This window comes from Caretta caretta, chromosome 4 (genome assembly GCF_965140235.1).
Source record: "Caretta caretta isolate rCarCar2 chromosome 4, rCarCar1.hap1, whole genome shotgun sequence".
In the NCBI taxonomy this organism is placed as follows: domain Eukaryota; kingdom Metazoa; phylum Chordata; order Testudines; family Cheloniidae; genus Caretta; species Caretta caretta.
In genome coordinates, this window is record NC_134209.1 from 4,841,755 (window position 1) to 4,859,634 (window position 17,880).

Consider the following 17,880-nt stretch of genomic DNA (forward strand, 5'->3'; position numbering starts at 1 on the left):
TGGAAAAGCAGCATCACTTGGCCCATAACCTCAGCCGTGCAGAACACAACACCGTCCACGGCCTCAGGAACAACTCTGACATCAGAATGGAAAAGGCTGACAAAGGAGGTGCTGTCGTCATCATGAATAGGTTGGAATATGAACAAGAGGCTCCTCGGCAGCTCTCCAACTCCACATTCTCCAGCCCATTCCCCTCTGATCCCACTCAGGGTGACCAAGAGAAACTGCACCATCTGCTCAAGAAACTCCCTGAAAAAGCACAAGAACAAATCTGCACAGACCCGCCCCTGGAACCCCGACCAGGGGTCTTCTATCTGCTACCCAAGATCCATAAACCGGGAAATCCTGGACGCCCCGTCATCTCAGGCATTGGCTGGGGTGCTGGTTGCGCAGGGCCTGAGGAGAGAGTCGACACAGCCAGATACTCCTGCTGTCTGGATGCCAATGCCTGAGAGGATTTCATCGCAGTCTCTGACGAGGGGGTTCAGGCTCCAGCGCTCTGCTCTGTTTTCCCAGCCCTGTGCAGGGGGTTGTTTCCAGTTTCAGAAATGGGGCAATGTTCACACACTCCCAATGGGTCTTTGCATGAATCAGGCCCTAACCCAGGGGCAGGCAAACTTTGGCCTGATGCCGGGTCGGGTTTCAGAAATTGTACGGAGGGACAGTTAGGGGAGGCTGTGCCTCCTCAAACAGCAAGACATGGCCTGGCCCCCGCCCCCATCTGACCCCCGCTTCTCGCCCCTGGACGGCCGCCCCGGGCCTCCGGCCCCATCCAACCCCTCTGTTCCCTGAGGGGCTCCAGATCCCCCTGCCCCTAACAGCCCCACACTGCCCCATCCAACCCTCCCCTCCTTCCTGTCTGCCACCCGGACCTTCTGCCCCATCCAACCACCCCTTCTCCCTGATCGCCCCGGGACCTCCTGCTGCCATTCAACCCCCTGTTCCCCGCCCTCTCACCACCCCGACCCCATCCACCCCCCAGCCCCTGACCCCCCCCCGAACTCCCCTGCCCTCTACCCCACCCCTCCCCTGCTCCCTGCCCCCTGACCGCGCTGCCTGGAGCCCCAGGACCAGCCGCCGGGCCGCACCGCACAGAGCCCCGGGGTCGGCCAGGCTCGTTGCCCCGCTGCCCGGAGCATGGGCCGGCGGCGCCGGGAGCGGAGGCTGCGGGGGGCGGGGGACGGCAGGGGCACGGCCGGGGGCTCTCCAGAACGGCTCAGAGCCCCCGGCCCCCCTTCTGCCCCCCCTGCTCCCCACATGTCGCAGCCACCCCACCCAGCTGAGACACCCCACCCCACAGACCCCTCCCCTCCCTACAGCCCCCCACAGCCATGCTGTGTCCCCCTGGGGGCTGCCATGGTGCTGCCCCTCCCAACCCAACCCAACCCAACAGCCGCAGCCATGCCATTGACCCAAGTCCCCGATCCAGGTCCCCTATAGCCTCTCCCTCCCCCACATCCCTGCCAGACCCAGTCCCCATCCCGACAACCCAATCGCCCCCTGTCCACAACCCCCCTCTCCTCCTCCCACAGCACCAATCCATCCCCTACCCTCCCACAGCTCGCACCACACAGACCTCTCCACCTCCCAGCTGGGCCCCCTCCCCGCCCCCTGCCACCCCACCCACCCCGTCAGACACCCGCCCCCCCGCTGGTCCACCAGGGTTTCCCCAAGACCCAACAACAGCTGTGAATGGTGTGGGGGAGAAGGTGTTGGTATTTGGTTGTGTGTTGGGATTATGTGTACGTGTCGAGGCTTGTGGGGGCTTTGTGCTGGGGGAGAAGCTGAGCCCTGATTCGGGGCCGGGGCTTCTCTGACTCAGGGTCCTATGAAGGGAGCCAGCCAGTCAGGCCGTGGCACAGGAGCCAGCAAACAGGGCTGTAAACAGGGGAGTCTGAGGGGGAGTTTGTCTTGTGGTGCTTGTTTGGGGTTTGTTGTTGCTGTGGGGGGTGGGGTTTGGGTGTTTCCCAGGTGAACAGGATTTAGGTGGGAAGGCGATGACAGACACAGAGGCAGCGGTGGGAGTGACTCATGTCGTGGAAGACACAATGGAGATGACTGGCTGTGGAAGCTGCCGTATGTCCATGATCCTGGAGGGGGGACCTGGTAAGAGTTTTGTCTGCATGAAATGCCGTCTGCTTGAGCTGATGGAGGAGAAGATCTGAGGTTTGGAGATGCAGGTGGAAAGTCTGGTTGAGTTTAGAAAGGGGTTTGAGCAGATGATGGAGCAAAGACATGAGGTATCTGAAGGGAAAAGCTCAGACTTGCAGATGGAAGCAGGACTGAGGAATTCTGAGGGGAGACTGCTGGGTGAGGGAAGTGGTCAGTGGAAGCATGTGACTACAAGAACCAGGCAGAGGAAAAGACGGGCTCGTGAAGGAGAAATAGAGCTCAGGAATAGGTTTTGAGAGTTGGAAAATGAAGAAGGGGCTCAACAGGTAGTCAGGATGTATGGCCACTGGGAGGCATTCGTGGACAGAGGACAGTTCTCTCAGGATGGACTTCATCTGAGTAGGGAAAGAAATAGACTTCTAGGATGGAGGCTGGCACAACTGATTAAGAGAGCTTTAAACTCGGAATCTGGGGGAGATGGTTGGTTAGGGGATGTCCAGGTAATCTCCACGCCGGATTTTAGCCTTGAGAGGGAAGAAAACAAAGTAAGAAAGGATACAGCCATGGGTAGGAGAATGGCTATAAGGAGGAAGGCAGTGTGGATACCAGTCTAGTAGGTTCTGCTGGCTGTAGAATGACATTGGGGAAGAAAACGACTCGAGCCTCCCCTGGGATAGTGCTTGGAGTCTGCTAGAGACCGCCGGGATCTCATGTGGATATGGATCGAGCCCTCTTTAATGTTTTTAATGAAGTAAATACTCATGGAAACTGCGTGATCATGGGAGACGTCGCACGCGTGCACAACACGACACACAACCCGTCACACACACACAAATCACACATAACACATCACACACTGAACAAAACACTCAAGACAACACACACACAACCACGTCTCACACACACACGACACACAACGTCTCACACACAGAGACACGTCTCTCACACACGCCGACACACATGCAAGGCACACGACGGTTCTCACACACGTCCACACACAAACACACGACACATAATGTTGCACACATGCCGACACACACGCCGACACACGATACTGACACACATGAAACCGACAAACACACGACTCAGACAACGACTGACACACACACACAAGACACACAACGTCTCACACACACACACACACATGACGTCTCACACACACACACAACTTCTCTCACATAGGCCCACACATGACATGCCCACACAACACACACCCACACACGCCCACACAACGCATGCAGAACACACGCCCACACACACGACACATGCACAACACACAACACACCACGCGACACGCCCCCCCCACAAAACACAACACAACACACGACCACACCCACACACCACACACAACACAACACACGCCCACGCCGAAAGACACACACCACACACAACTCACACCCACGCCCACACACACACACACCCACACCCACCCGCCGACTCACGACGACTCACACACAGCGAGACGGCAAACACACTGACACACACGACCTCTCACACGCCCATGACACGACACCGACATGTCACACGACACACAAGACGGCAGAGGACACGACACCGAAATCACACCCCGGAGACGACCCCCCCCGCGGGGGCGAGAGCGGAGCGGGGACGGTCGGGGGAACTCGGTCTCTGGGCGGCGCGTGGGGCCGGTGTGGGTGGGAGGGAAGAGGGCGGCAGGGCCGAGGGCGAGATTCCCAGCCCCCGTCGAGCGCTGGGGAGCGAGGGCTCCGGCTCGGCTCTCGCAGCGGCTCTGGCGAGGAATGGTGCCGGAGCTCTCGCCGGAGGGGAACGCGGCCGGAGGGGCCTGAGCCGCTTGGGCCTCTTTCCAAGGAGGCGGAACCAGGCCTCCGCTTTCTGCCCGCTGCAGACCCGGCTGCCAGGTCGGCGCTTCCAGTTCCTCGTCCGCACTCGCCGTCTTCTCGTGTGTTCGCCAACTCGCTCTCTCCTCTGCTCTCCTGGTGCCGTCTCCCTTCCTAGGACACGGGTAGGTGTGCATTCCCACAGGTGAGGTCTCGGGAGCCATGGAGAAGTCGGAGCGGACGAAGATCATGCAGGGCAGTAGAAAGGCTGCTGAAAGTACCTGAAGAGACAAAGGGAATGAGAAGGGGGAAGTCCAGACTAAGACAGGAGTCTAGTCTGTAAAGAGAAACAACGGGAAGTCTAAGCTACAGAAACTCTTCAAGTTGCCGAAAGACATTTAGGATGGGAAATTACTTCTTGAATCCAGTCTCTTTAAGATCTTAGGCTTAGTATGTGTGTGTATTTGTATTTGCTTCGTAATCTGTCTTCTTCTGTTTGCTATCCCCTATAATCACTGAAAATCTGCCTTTGATAGTGAAACTATTTTTTGTTTATTATTATTATTATTATTAAACTCAGTTTGTGCAATGGGTGCTCCGTGAGGAAATGATTTGTGTGTTACTCCAAGGGGCCGCCCAGTGTCACTGTTGCTCCATGAGGGAAATGATTTGAGCACGACCTGAATTGGCCACCCACTGTCACTGTTGGGCCAGGAGGGAAACGATTTGTGCATTTCACTGACTGGCCACCCGGTGTCACTGTTGCTCCGTTAGTGAAATTATTTGTGCATTACCCAGAGTGGCCACCGAGTGTCACTGTTGCTCCATGAGGCAAATGCTTTGTGCAATACCTGGATTAGCCACCCGGTGTCACTGTTGCGCTGTGCGGGAAATGGTTTGTGCATTATCTGGATTGGCCACCTGGTGTCACTGTTTCTCCACGATGGAAATGGTTTGTGCAGTACCCTGAGGGGCCACCCGGGGTCACTGTTGCTCCGTGAGGGAAATGGTTTGTGCATTACCCTGTGTGGCCACCCAAGACAACACACCCATCACACACAAAACATCACACACACAAAACACAACAGACGACACTCACACACACACACAACACAACACCGACACTCACAGAGAGAACACGTCACACATACAGAAACACGTCTCTCACACACACACAACACAGGACACCGACACACACAAACAACATGACACACAAATAAAATGACACACAAAACAGCACACAACACGACACACAAAAATCACACACAATACACGACACCGACACATAAACACACACACACGAGACAATGCACAAAAGGGCAGAAAACGTGACACAGAAATCACAGACGACACCGACACCCACACACAATACAACACACAGCACCTCAGATGACGCACAAAACGGCACACGTGACACACACACAACACAATGCACAAAATATCGCACACAAAATATCACACACCCACACACAACACGACACACACACAGACAACACGACACCGACACACGACACACAAAATGGCACATGACACGAGACACAAAAATCTCACACAGCACATGACACCGACACACACAACATGCCCACAAAACAGCACACAACACGTCACACAGCAGAAGGTTTCATCGAGGAGGAGGATGTCCCGGGGTCCCCGGGCGATGCTCTGGGACTGCTCCCCAGGAAGCCAGGCAGGACTCTGGGGAAGTCTCCTCTCGGGGAGCAGCCTGTCTGCAGGACACACAGCTCCCCCGGCTCCACCTTCCTGGCTCTGACCTCGGAGCCTTCAGCCTCCTCTGCCCCTCCCTGCGCTTCCCACAGCCAGTCCGCCCAGGCGGGGTCCTGGGGGGGGCAGAGGGTCCTGCCCCCCAACTCCGCAGGCAGACGGGACTCTCAGCCAGCCAGGAAAACAGAGGTTTATTAGACGACAGGGACATGGTCTAACACAGAGCTTGTAGCTATGTCTCGGAAGCCAAGAAGCAGTAGAAGGGGACGAAAATCATGCAGGGCAGTGGGTGCGAGAGTGGAGCGGTGACTGTCGGTGTTAACTCCGATGTGGATGACCAGACCCTGGGTGCCTGGCCCCAGTTCCCCGCCTGTGCTCCATCTCTTCCTGTATCTGCCTCGCCCCTTCTCCCAGCCCACACTGCCCACCGCTGCCTGGATGATTTCCCCCTCTCCTCCATTGCACCCCCCTCTGTGGGGTCCCTGCCACTCACTGTCTGCCTCCTCTCCTCCACCCCCTCCCCCGCTTCCCCACGGGTCACTCTGGGGCCGGTTTTCTTCACCATCTCCGTGCATGATCTGGAGGATGGGATGGATTGCACCCTCAGCAAGTTCACAGATGACACTAAGCTGGGCGGAGAGGGAGATACGCTGGAGGGTCGGGATAGGGTTCAGAGTGACCCACACAAATTAGAGGATTGGGCCAAAAGAAATCTGATGAGGTTCAGCAAGGACAAGTGCTGAGCCCTGCACTGAGGAGAGAAGAATCCCATGCACTGCCCCAAGTATGTGAATCCCATGCACCGCCCCGAACCGACCCTCCCGGAGCATCCTCAATTCCATGAAACAGCTGTTCTGGGGTGGGCAGGAAGTGCTGGGAAGGAGGGTGGGGAGTTGCTCAGTGGGGGTGTGTCTCTCTGGGTGGGGTCTGTGTGTGTTTATGCACAAGCTGATTGTGATGTCACGGAGGCCAACAGCAAAGAGTGTTCGGCGTCAGCATTCTTGCCCTGCCGTCAGTCTGCCAACTGGCTTGGTTGACAACGGCTGGTGACCCAAGGAGCTGCTGAGAGACGCGGACCATCCCTCTGTCAGCAACTTCTTGAATCAGCTATTTCCACAGGTGTTTGAGGAACAAAAGGATGAGTTTTTACAGAAGGTAATTCCCAGATTCTTTCCCTGCTCATTAGATCGCACACGACAGGTCGGCGCCTCCTTCTCCTCGGGACGGGTGGGGGCGGGTGTGGCAACAGGCAGGTCTCAGCGTTCCCTTTTGATTTGAAAGTGGCCATCTCTCAGGTCTCCTCCTGCTTCAGCCGGTCAGGTTCTTTGGAGGCAGATTTAGATGATTTTATCTTTCAGCAGACTAGTCGGGGGGAATTTCCAGGGATCGAACCAAAAGGGAAGATAACAAAACTCGTGTAGAATTTAGATTGAGATCTCCATCAATCGTCTTTCCCTTGGAGTCGCCCCTAATGCACTCCTTGCCTTCAAGTTGGGAATAGAAACCCTTTGTCTCCTGTCATGACTGCCAAAGAAATGTGTATTGAGAGAATATCGATCTCAGAATTTACATGATTGAAATGCACATAAATGAGCTCAAATAATGCAGAAGAAATTAATCTTAAGATATTGAAAGTGATACAGCTCCACTCCCATCCCCTGGCTGTCATCTTGGTAGTTCTCTCAGAAAGAATCTCATGGCGATAGATCTCAAAACTCTCTACAAATTCTACTCTACCCCCTTGGGCTAGAGAAAAGAGATGTGTCGATCCCCCCCGCCCCGCAATTCCTTTCCAGGAAAGGGGTTTCAATCAACTGTCGCCTACATTTGTCATGGGTCTCGCTGTGATTTCTTTGTCCTTGTTTTGGAGGCCTAACTTCTGACTGGATGTTGGAAATAATATGGGTCATTCTTCATTTCAAGTTGACTGATTCTTTCCCCCATGCTAATACATTCCAGATTTTCAAATAGTTGAGAAGAAGTCAACATATTTGCAGCTGCTAATTCATCCTTCCAGATCCTCAAACCCTCGAGATGACAATCTTTTCTTCCTTTTCCTGGCTTCTCTGGGAACAGAGCTTTCTTGGTTTGCAGCTTGGCCCGATCTGTTCCCAGAGTCCCAACATTCTGTGCACAAAGGAGTGGGGTTAAGAAGGAAGCATTTTTGCAGCTAGGCCCAGGCAATGACCAAAGAACATAGAAACTGACCTTTTGCTCTTTCTATCCCTAGCCTCTGTTTGCCAGGTGCCAGGAATGAGCAACAGGAATGGATCGCTTGATGATTCCCTGTTCATTCCTTCTGGGGCACTCAGCACTGGCTACTGTCAGAAGACAGCGTACTGGGCTAAATGGACCTTTGGTTTGACCCAGTCTGGGCGGTCTTGTGTTGCATATCTTCTTGGTTGCAGCAACCAGTCCTGGCTATTAGAGGAGCAGATGGCTTCAAAAGACCACTCTCGTGGATCTGGGAATCCTGGGCAAACTAATTCCCTTCCTTTCGAGAAGGACAGAAAAACCCATTTCCTCCTTCTTTCTATTCCAGGCTTCGTTCCTTTTTCCAAAGACTTGCCTCTCGGGAGCACAGAGAGATCCACGTGCACAAAGTGCTCGTCCAACCTGCAGCCATTGAGGCATGCTCTGGCCTCAGCCCCCAAGAACAGGCCTTGCCAGAGAAGCCCCAAGGAAGAAAATGCTCATGGACCATCATGAAAAGACTCTGTGTCTGTTGCCAATCCCACAACTCGATGGCAGAGAGCAGTGAGGAGAGAACAGCTTCCTCTCCAAGAAGGTGGACGCACTTGTCCCTGAAGAAGAAAGCAGCGGAGACCCAGGTGGAGGCAGAGGAGGTGAAGCTGCAGGAGACAACACACAAAGTCAAAGCGGATCTTACAGGTGAGATGGTTCAATCCACATGGTTCGCGAGGAGCATGTGAGGAACACTCACACCAGTCACTTGACAAGCCTCGACATCAGGGCCATCTCATGGGACAGTGATGGGTACCTCCGGCTCTGGAATCCATTTAGAGGGTGGCAGAGGTCCATGGCTGAGGTGGGGAGGGCTGACAATGTCAGGTCACCCCCCTCTGGGGGTCTGGCACGGTGGGGTGGGGACTACTAACATTGTTCCAGGCTGGAAGGAAAAGAGAGAGGCTGGACGTTGGAGGAAATCCTTTCTTTTCTCCTGGATTGGGTCCCTTTCCTCAGGAAAATGCTCCAGAGGTCTCAGCAGGTCACAGCTGGGAACCGTACCAGAGCTGAGTCATTCCTTCTTGGGGGGTTCAATGCAAAAGGAGGACAGGTGCCCATCACTGACAGGAAAGAGGTACAAGGGGAGGGGAAGAGTAGACGATCCCATTGAAAAGAAACTGGCCCCGAGGGAAGAGGAAGCCTCGTGTGGTCAAAGCCCCCAGCTAGGAGTCAGGAGAGCGGAGTTCTCTGCTGAGCTCTCCCAACAACCTTCAGTCTGACCCTGGGCAATTCGCTTCAGGGCTCTGGGCCCAACTTCCATCCTCTGTAAACAAAATGTTAATGTTTCTTTCTGCTGCAGGGACGAAGAAGGAGCCGTCTGACACAAAGGGGAAGTGGGAAAAAGGAAGCCCAGAAGAGCAGGAAGAAGAGCGCACTCCCAGCCCCTCATTAACAAGCAGCTCCCATATGACGATGGTAATGATGCTGTGTGGCCGTGCTCATGGAAAGCATCCCTTGCTGTGTGTAGGAATATGTACCAGGGGCTGAAAAGAAACACTCGTCAAGGATGATCAACTCCAGCCAGTCTTTATCTGGGTCGCTTGAACGAGGCCCGCTTTGACAAAGGGGTTTAGGCACCTAAAGAAGTCCAGAGGTGTTTTGTGGGACTGGCAGAAGTGCCTGACTCAGGTGCCCGATTCTGACGCTCTTTCCATGGCACACAGGCACGACTGAAAATCAGACCAGGCCCATCCCTGCCCTGGTCGGGGGAACCCACATATCTCCTGGCTGTGGGGTTCTGGCCCATCTCGTGGCACCAGGACCACTTTGAGACACAGAGAAAAGGAGTCTGCTCTAGAGCCTTAGCTAACAGCCTCTTGGCTTTTCGCTCCTGTGGTCGAGGCTCCTGCACTAAGCTCCAGAGGTCCCAGGTTTCCTACCGCCTGCCAACATCTGGGCTCTGTCCGAGTTACAAAAGCCTCTAGACACCTTTGTAACTCTTCCTCTTCGGGACAGAGCACCCTGCAGCGCATACAAAAGGCTGCAATTCTGGGAGCTTCTGAGCCGCCGGGGGTCTGGAGTATGGAGGCGAGTGTGCCACTCCGCCGTGCTCTACTGCATCCTAGGATATCAGGGTTGGAAGGGACCTCAAGAGGTCATCCAGTCCACTCCCTTGCTCAAAGCAGAACCAAACCCCAATTTTTACCCTAGATCTCGAAATGGTCCCCTCAAGGATTGAACTCACAACCCCGGGTTTAACAAATGCTCAAACCACTGAGCTACCCCTCAGCTGTTGGCAACCAGGACAGACGGTGCTAATCCAGTGCCATGCAGGCCAGCTGCAGTAATCCCCAGGGGGTGCCCTGAGACCCCAGGGCAAAGGCCTCCAGCACCCCAGGCCCTGGGTTGAGGTGACCCTGGAACCAGGCCCCCTGGAGTAACATTGTGCCCAGTGAGTTCTCACCCCCAGGGCTCTGGCCCCAGAGGCCCACGCTTTGGGCTTCTCCTCAGCCAGGCAAACTTGCTTCTTCAGTCTCAGTTACTTTCTGTCCTGACGGCGATTCCTGCCTGTTTTCTGGCAGCCCCACAGGCTGCTAGGTGGGGAAGGAAGAGGGTGTTTCCGTTTGGGCCCTATTCTCAGTCCCTTCCTCGCAGACACTGTGGGCTGTCAGAATTGCTGAGCCAATCTCCTCAGGCGCTCGGGGTGGGGTGGGACATGGGGCAGATTCTCCAGTGACCCCTCGGCGACACTCAAGGAGCAACTCGAATGGACTTTGCAGGACATTGAGGCTTTCTCAGCAAAAGCGGGGTTTCCTGCGAGGAGGGGCTAGCGAGGGAGGAAACGGGGCGGCCCTTGGGGTCCCAGCACTGCCCGAGAGGCTCCCGTCTCTTCTCAGGGGAGGGGGCCAGAGAGGGGACAAAAGGCTAAGGAAACCTTAGCACCTGGGGAGGCTTTTGAAGAAAAGGGCTCATCCGGAGTCTCCACGCTCCCTCGGCACTGCCAGCCTCCCCCGGGGACAGACTGTTCCAGGGCAGCTGCCCGAGGGAAATACTCAATCCCAACAGGCTTTGTCCCTGTTCTTTGCAGACCCCCAGGGAGCACCCTTCCTCAGCCCCGCTCCATGCCCTGCTGATGGCAGCCGTGAAGGGTCTGACAACACCCACCCTGCAGAGATTTAGAGCCGCAGAGGAAGAGCTGAGGGCCATCGTATCTCTCCATGGAGACAAGATGGAGAGAGTAAGAGACTCCCGCAATGGGGCAGGGGGATGCTGCGCAGAGAGGGGGATGGGAGAAGTTCCTCTCCTCGGAAACCATTCCTGGGACACTGGCATGGGATTGGAAGGTTGGCTCAGCCCCTTGCCATTCATCGCTTGGCCACGGGGATAGGCGACATTCAAGCCCTTCTCCAAAGACCGCCTGCACGTGGCGCGGAAGTGCAGACTTAGTCCCTTCCTGGGCTTTGGCTTTCCTGGAAACGCTGAGACTAATCAATGAACAGAATCCTCAGCCTGAACTTCCTCCCCAACCTGCCTGTTCCTAGGGTTTCCTGCAGGTCATCCCTGTCTCTGCCCGAGTTCCTTCTTTCCAACAGGTCCCAGCGGGAAGTTAACAAATGGCCCCTCAATCAGCAGATTGATTTGTGCAGGGCTCTAACTCCTGCTAGCAGAACAGGTCAACAGAATCCAGCCACCCACCTTGGAGCTTCTGCTCCTTGTTCGAGAGAGGAAAGAGCAATGACCAATTCCTCACGGAAGAGTCCTAGGGGGTGGCTTGTCCCTTTAGGGTCTGCTCCCTGTGTTGCAAACTCTGCAGCAGGAGCCTGAAAGCCTGGCCCTATGGACTTGGGCTCCCAGGGCTGGCACTGAGGGGCCAAAACAGCAATGCAGACTCTTCTGGGCTGGGGCTGGAACTTGATCTCTGAAGCCTGGGGAGGAGGGTGGCTTCAGAGCCTGGGCTCCAGCCCAAGTCACCTTGTCTGCACTGCTCTTCTAAGTGCCATAGCATGAATCCGAGGTTAGAGACTGGGGACTTAGGAGACTGGGGCCGGGAGCTGGCTAGCCCCACCCAACTAGCCCTGCCTCCCATCTCTGCCATGGGCTCTGGGATACATCGGTAGAACCAGCTGGGTCTGGAGCAGTGCTTCTCAACCTGTGGCCCGGTCAGCACAGAGCTGCGCCCCTTTGGGACATCCTCAGGGACAAACAGGTCGGATTGGATGTGTCCCACAATGGAACCTAGGTTGAGAACCACTGGTCTGGAGGAACGGATTGTGCAAGAAAGAGCTAAAAGGAAGTTGCAGAGATGGAGGAAAGGCTCCTGGAGGGAAGCCCTTGAGAGCGGGGCTGAGAGCCGTTTGCTACGGCAGGGAAGGCCCTGGGACATCAGGAGAGTTAGGACTGTGCGCACTCTAAGGTTTTGTGCGTGTTTTTGAGCTTGAAGGTGCTAACCCAGACCTCAGGAAGACTGGGGTTCCTGGACTTGTCAAAGGCTCTTAGGGAGCAGCCAAGATAGGCAACCGAGGTCAGAGGAGGCTTGCAGGGCTGCCAGGAGGGCTTCCCTGGGAGGAGGCCACTCATTGATAAATCCATCCCTCAACTTTCTGGCATTCTTCGAGGTTGGAGACGTCGTGGGAGGGATCTTAATCTGGCTTGACAACAGCTGTGATCCCAGAGCCAGAAGAGCAGTGCTCAGGGCCATGGCCTTGCTGGCTCACTCCCACCCCCAGGACGTGGTTCTAACCTGTGTGGCTCACACGCTCTCATCGCACAGGTAGGGAGCTGCTTTGTTATCTCCTCAGTCCAGTAGTTCTCTTCCTGCTCCTACTGACAGGCCACAGGCCGGGAGGGGTCCGTGGGGCTCACACAGTTGGAGGGAGTTTCCTGCTGTGCAGAGAGCTGTCCACGCTTACGAAGAAGAGATGGCCAGGCCCAGCCACTGAGGAGCCAACCCCTCCTCCTACACTCCCCGGGATGGAGACATGCCACTTTTCTGGAGAATTCCAACATTGTCCTGATTTCTATGGGTCACCCCACTTCCTCTCAGATCCAGTACAGGGCCAATCAATGATTTGGGGGCTCACTCAACATCCCTGGCTCATGAGGTCTGGCTGCTCCTTACTGCAGGAGAGAAGGCAGAGATGGAAAAGGCCCATGAGGCCCACCTGTCTATCCCCTGGAGACCAGTGCAGGATTCTTACCTGTCGTCAGACCCCCCAGTTATTCCATGGCTGAGGAATTGGTGACAAAATGCACTCATCCTTATGGAGCGGTGGGGCAGAGGTCAATCTCTTAAGACAGACATTTCCAGCCCTTATTGATCCAAAAGAAAAGAAAATCAAATCAACAAAAAAATCATCCCCACATGACCAGATCCTAAATGCAGTGCAGCAAGCAGACAGCCAGCATTAATAGCTCTGAGAAGGGGGAGTGCCTCTTTCCACCTCAATAGATTGTTAACTTTCAGTCCTGCTGGTTATTGCTGATCACTTGGAAGGGTCAGCCAGCTGAGGGGTTTGTAACACAACCCCCATGTGCCTCGGGGCCATGAAACCCAACTGAACCCAAGCCAGAGGTCAAAAGTCCAGCTTTCCTTGGCATCTTCTGCAATGCAGTTCTGCACAGACCTGAGAGAAATTTGTGTCACACTGCAGAGCAAATTGAAGAGCGGCAGGAAAGAAATGGAACTTCTTACCCAATTCAGTTATCAGAGGAATACAGTGTTGGTTTTCAGATTTCTTTGAGTGTTTGATTTGTAAACCTTTCTGAATTTCAGAATCAGGTCTGAATTTCTTGGAACAGCCACAGTGCTTTCCAGGGGCTGTGCTCAGAAGTGACAGAAACTCGGCAGCATTGGCACAGAAGTTCAGTCAAGCTTCCGGAAGACCTTGCTTCCAGGCCATTTGCCCTTGAGTTGTCCAACCTAGGTCTCAATGTCCTAGGGCTTCACCACCACGTCCCTCCTTCCTCACCAAACTTGGAAGTCAAATGACTGGAAGTCTTTTGGATCCATCTGCAGTCTCCCTCTGCAGATGCCTCTGGGGACAAGAAGGACTTAGATCCGCAAGAATGGAGGAGGGGGATTTCAGTCCTACTTTCCTTCCATCTCTGTCACATAGGGCTTTACAATCTCCTCTTCCAAGCTCTTGAATCTTCTCAGATCAGGGCATGTGCTGACTCACTCTCTGACCCTGTCCACCACACTGCAGTAGAATTGAGCTGCTAAGAGACACTTGGCCAAACGCTGGGTCTCCGTTATAGCCCCAAACAGCCAGAGGAACTCCAATGATGTCAGGCAAGTTTCTCGGGACTGACCCAAGTGTAACAGAGCAGAATTTTGCAGTCTGCGGGTCACAGTTTGGTGGTCATTCAGTGGTCAGTACATGCTCACTGTCTTGGAAAGAGTGGGTTAGCTTTAGAAACAGGAACCCATTCGGGGAAAGGAATAAATACAACTTTCTCTGAAGGGACTTGCCCTGCCTTAGCCTCCCTGCACCAGTGGCTGTCTTCTCTGGTATTCCAAGCCTCTCCCTGGGGAAGGCAAGAGATGGCCAAGCAGGAAAGCTCTGACGTGTGTTTCTGAATTTGCAGATGTGCCATTGAGTTGTGGAAGGCCTTGGGTGAAGAACCACAGCTCACCAGGGAGGTGCTGCAGCAGCTGCTGGACAAGCTCCAGCAGCGACGCCAGGAGGAGACGAGCAGCCATGTGTCTCTGGCTGTAAGTGAGGTTTGAGATGTCACCTTGCGAACCCGCCACCACAGGGAAGATGGTACATCTGTGTGTGTGTGCGAGTTTCACCTCTTCTTACCTTCAGGCCATGGCTCCACCACACATTGAAGCTGACCTAACTTAAATGGGCAGACAGCCGCCACAGCGATTCCATCCCTGGTGTGTGTCCGCACTTTGCTGCTCGTGTCGGCAGTGCCCGTCCTCACCAGAAGGGCTTGTCTTGATTGTAGGGTCAGGGTGGGGCATTGTGGGAAGGCTCCTGAAAGCCAGTTGAGGAAAGCGACGCGGTGTCTGGTCTGACGCTGCATCGACCTGACTGCATCGACCTGGACTCTCTGCCACGTGTGGAGGTGGAGTGACGAATTTGGCACCAAGGGGCAGTTCTGACGATGGGAAGGAAATTCCATCCTTAGGGGGATGCAGAGTGAGCGGCCTTGCGTTGACCTCACTCTGGAGTGTAGACCAGGCCTTAGTGTGTCCTCGCCACTTCCAATCAAACCAAAGAGGGGTAGTAAAGTTTCCCCCAGGTCAAAGTTACACATCTGAAGTGGTTTATCTGCTGGTACCCTGGCTCAGTTGTCTTCTGCTCCAGATGGCCCTTTAGTGAACAGGTGCAGTTCAGGTGTCTCTTGGAAGTCTCCAGGTTTCTGGCTCTGTAAACTGTGGCTAGAAATCTTCCCAACATGGCATCCTGAGAAGTCCAGTACTTTTGACTGGGCCAGAAACACTGGGCCTAGGAGAACGGATCTCCTCAGGATGGTTTCAGCCCTTCCAGTCATGGCTGGAAAGCCAAAGCACAGGCTCTGCACCAGAAAGAGAAATAATGGGGAATAACAGGTTTCAGAGGAACAGCCGTGTTAGTCTGTATTCGCAAAAAGTAAAGGAGTACTTGTGGCACCTTAGAGACTAACCAATTTATTTGAGCATGAGCTTTCGTGAGCTACAGCTCACTTCATCAGATGTATACCGTGGAAACTGCAGCAGACTTTATATACACACAGAGAATATGAAACAATACCTCCTCCCACCCCACTGTCCTGCTGGTAATAGCTTATCTAAAGTGAGACTGGGAGTGGCTAAGTCATTATGCAAGGTAGCCTGTTTCCTCTTGTTTTTTCCTACCCGCCCCCCCCCCCCAGATGTTCTGGTTTAACTTGGATTTAAACTTGGAGAGTGGTCAGTTTAGATGAGCTATTACCAGCAGGAGAGTGAGTTTGTGTGTGTATGGGGGTGGGGGGGATGTGAGAAAACCTGGATCTATGCAGGAAATAGCCCGACTTGATTATGTAAAGAGTTGTCACTTTGGATGGGCTAGCACCAGCAGGAGAGTGAATTTGTGGGGGGGGGTGGAGGGTGAGAAAACCTGGATTTGTGCTGGAAATGGCCCACCTGTTGATCACTTTAGATAAGCTATTACCAGCAGGACAGTGGGGTGGGAGGAGGTATTGTTTCATATTCTCTGTGTGTATATAAAGTCTGCTGCAGTTTCCACGGTATACATCTGATGAAGTGAGCTGTAGCTCACGAAAGCTCATGCTCAAATAAATTGGTTAGTCTCTAAGGTGCCACAAGTACTCCTTTTCTTAATGGGGAATAACGTCATCCAGACTCTTCTCATCTTTCCATCCTGCTTCCGTTCCAGGAATGGGGGAAGGTTCAGGAGCCTCCAAATGTCCCCACCCCTCTCAGAAGCCAATACTGTTTTGTAATACGCTGGAGAGGAAAGGAGACATGACAAAGGGACAATAGCGAATGGCAATGGGGACAGGTGGCAGATTGGGAGAGCTGAGTGAAATTCTTTCCCCCCTCCAGGCAATGAAGACCATTTATGAGCTCCTTTTCCTACGGGGATACCGAGAAGCCATCCTGCAAATGTATCCCCAGCTGCTCATTCTCTGCGTCAGGCAAGTGCAGTATGTGATGGATCAGCACTTGCCAGGGACCTACATGGCCAGGCAGACATCCAGCCCCGAGGAGGGATGCAGCTGCCTCAATCTCCTAAGGTAATGCCTGAAAGGAAAAGGAAGAACAGATTTGTTGGGCTAAACACATGGGGGCTGTTCACGGCCATCAGTTGTTCGGGTGCTGTCGTTAGCCCAGGCTCAGTTGGGAGCAGGTCTCTCTTGAGGGAAAAGGGTTGAGAGCCGTGCGTTCTTGTGAGTCACACTCGCTCATCTGACGCCGCCCACAGCCCAGCTGCTTTCCCTACACACTCAGGCAGCAGCCATGTTTGTGCATCCATCCACGTCTGCCACCCGCCAAAGGGTCAGTGCTTTCATCAGTGCCTGCTGAGCAAATCCGTGGGCCTCTCTCCCCGAACGCGGACAGAGCCACACCGGCACCACATGGGGACAGGCCCCGCAGGACGTCAGCCTCACAGGCAGACAGGAGGAAGAGGGACCAGTTCATCTGGTTCTGTGGGCACAGTTAGGGGCTTCCATCTGCACGGGAAAGAGAGAGCGCCAGAAGACACCTCAGGTGGCGTAAACTGATGGAGCTTTGCTCGATTCCACCAACAAAGGATCTGGACCCACATGCCCGCTTGAGTCCTGTTACCTGTCACAGTAAAGAATCAAGTATTCAACCATTGGGAGTGATGACACCAACCATTTGAAGAAGCTACAGTGTCCCTAACTGGTTCCAAAGTCGGTGAAACTGCAGTGTAGACAGGGTATCACACTGGATCGATCCTTGGGGAGGCTAGCTACTGCTGAGCATGCTGGGTGTCTCAGGACTTGTGCAGATTTGCCACGCTTGGGGCTGATCTCATTGCTTGACACTCTGTTTGTTTGTTTGTTTTTGTCTTTAGCACCTCAGTGGAGGCTGTGAAGACGCTTTTCTCCATGCCCGGCTACTGGAAGGAATTTGCCAGCATCCAGTTTCATCGGGGTTGGGACATGATAGCCTCCCGATATCACTACTCGCAGGGGGTTGGCCTGATTGCAAGGTAGGAGCTCAACGTTTCCTCTTCTTTGGGTCTCTCTTGGGAATGGGATTTCCGTGTGAAATAGTCCTCAGTTCCAGGCTGCCAGCTCAGCCCAGCAACTGGAGCTGAACGCTCTCTCCCCCTTGAGAATCAAAAGGGACTTTCTGTTCCATGTTCCAGAGCCATGATCGAGTTTGAGAACCCTCAGCTCCCTGCAGTTTTCAGAGAGGCAATCACCATCGTCCAGAGTGGGAAGGAGGAGGAGCAGAGAACTATCGCCCTGGCTTTCTGCACTGAGGTGAGATTCATGAGTTGACAGGCAGAAGTGGGCTTTCTGGAGAGCAGCTCAGGACAGCAAGCTCTAGGCTACATTGTCAGCAGCTTAGCAGCCCTACCGCCAGCTAGCT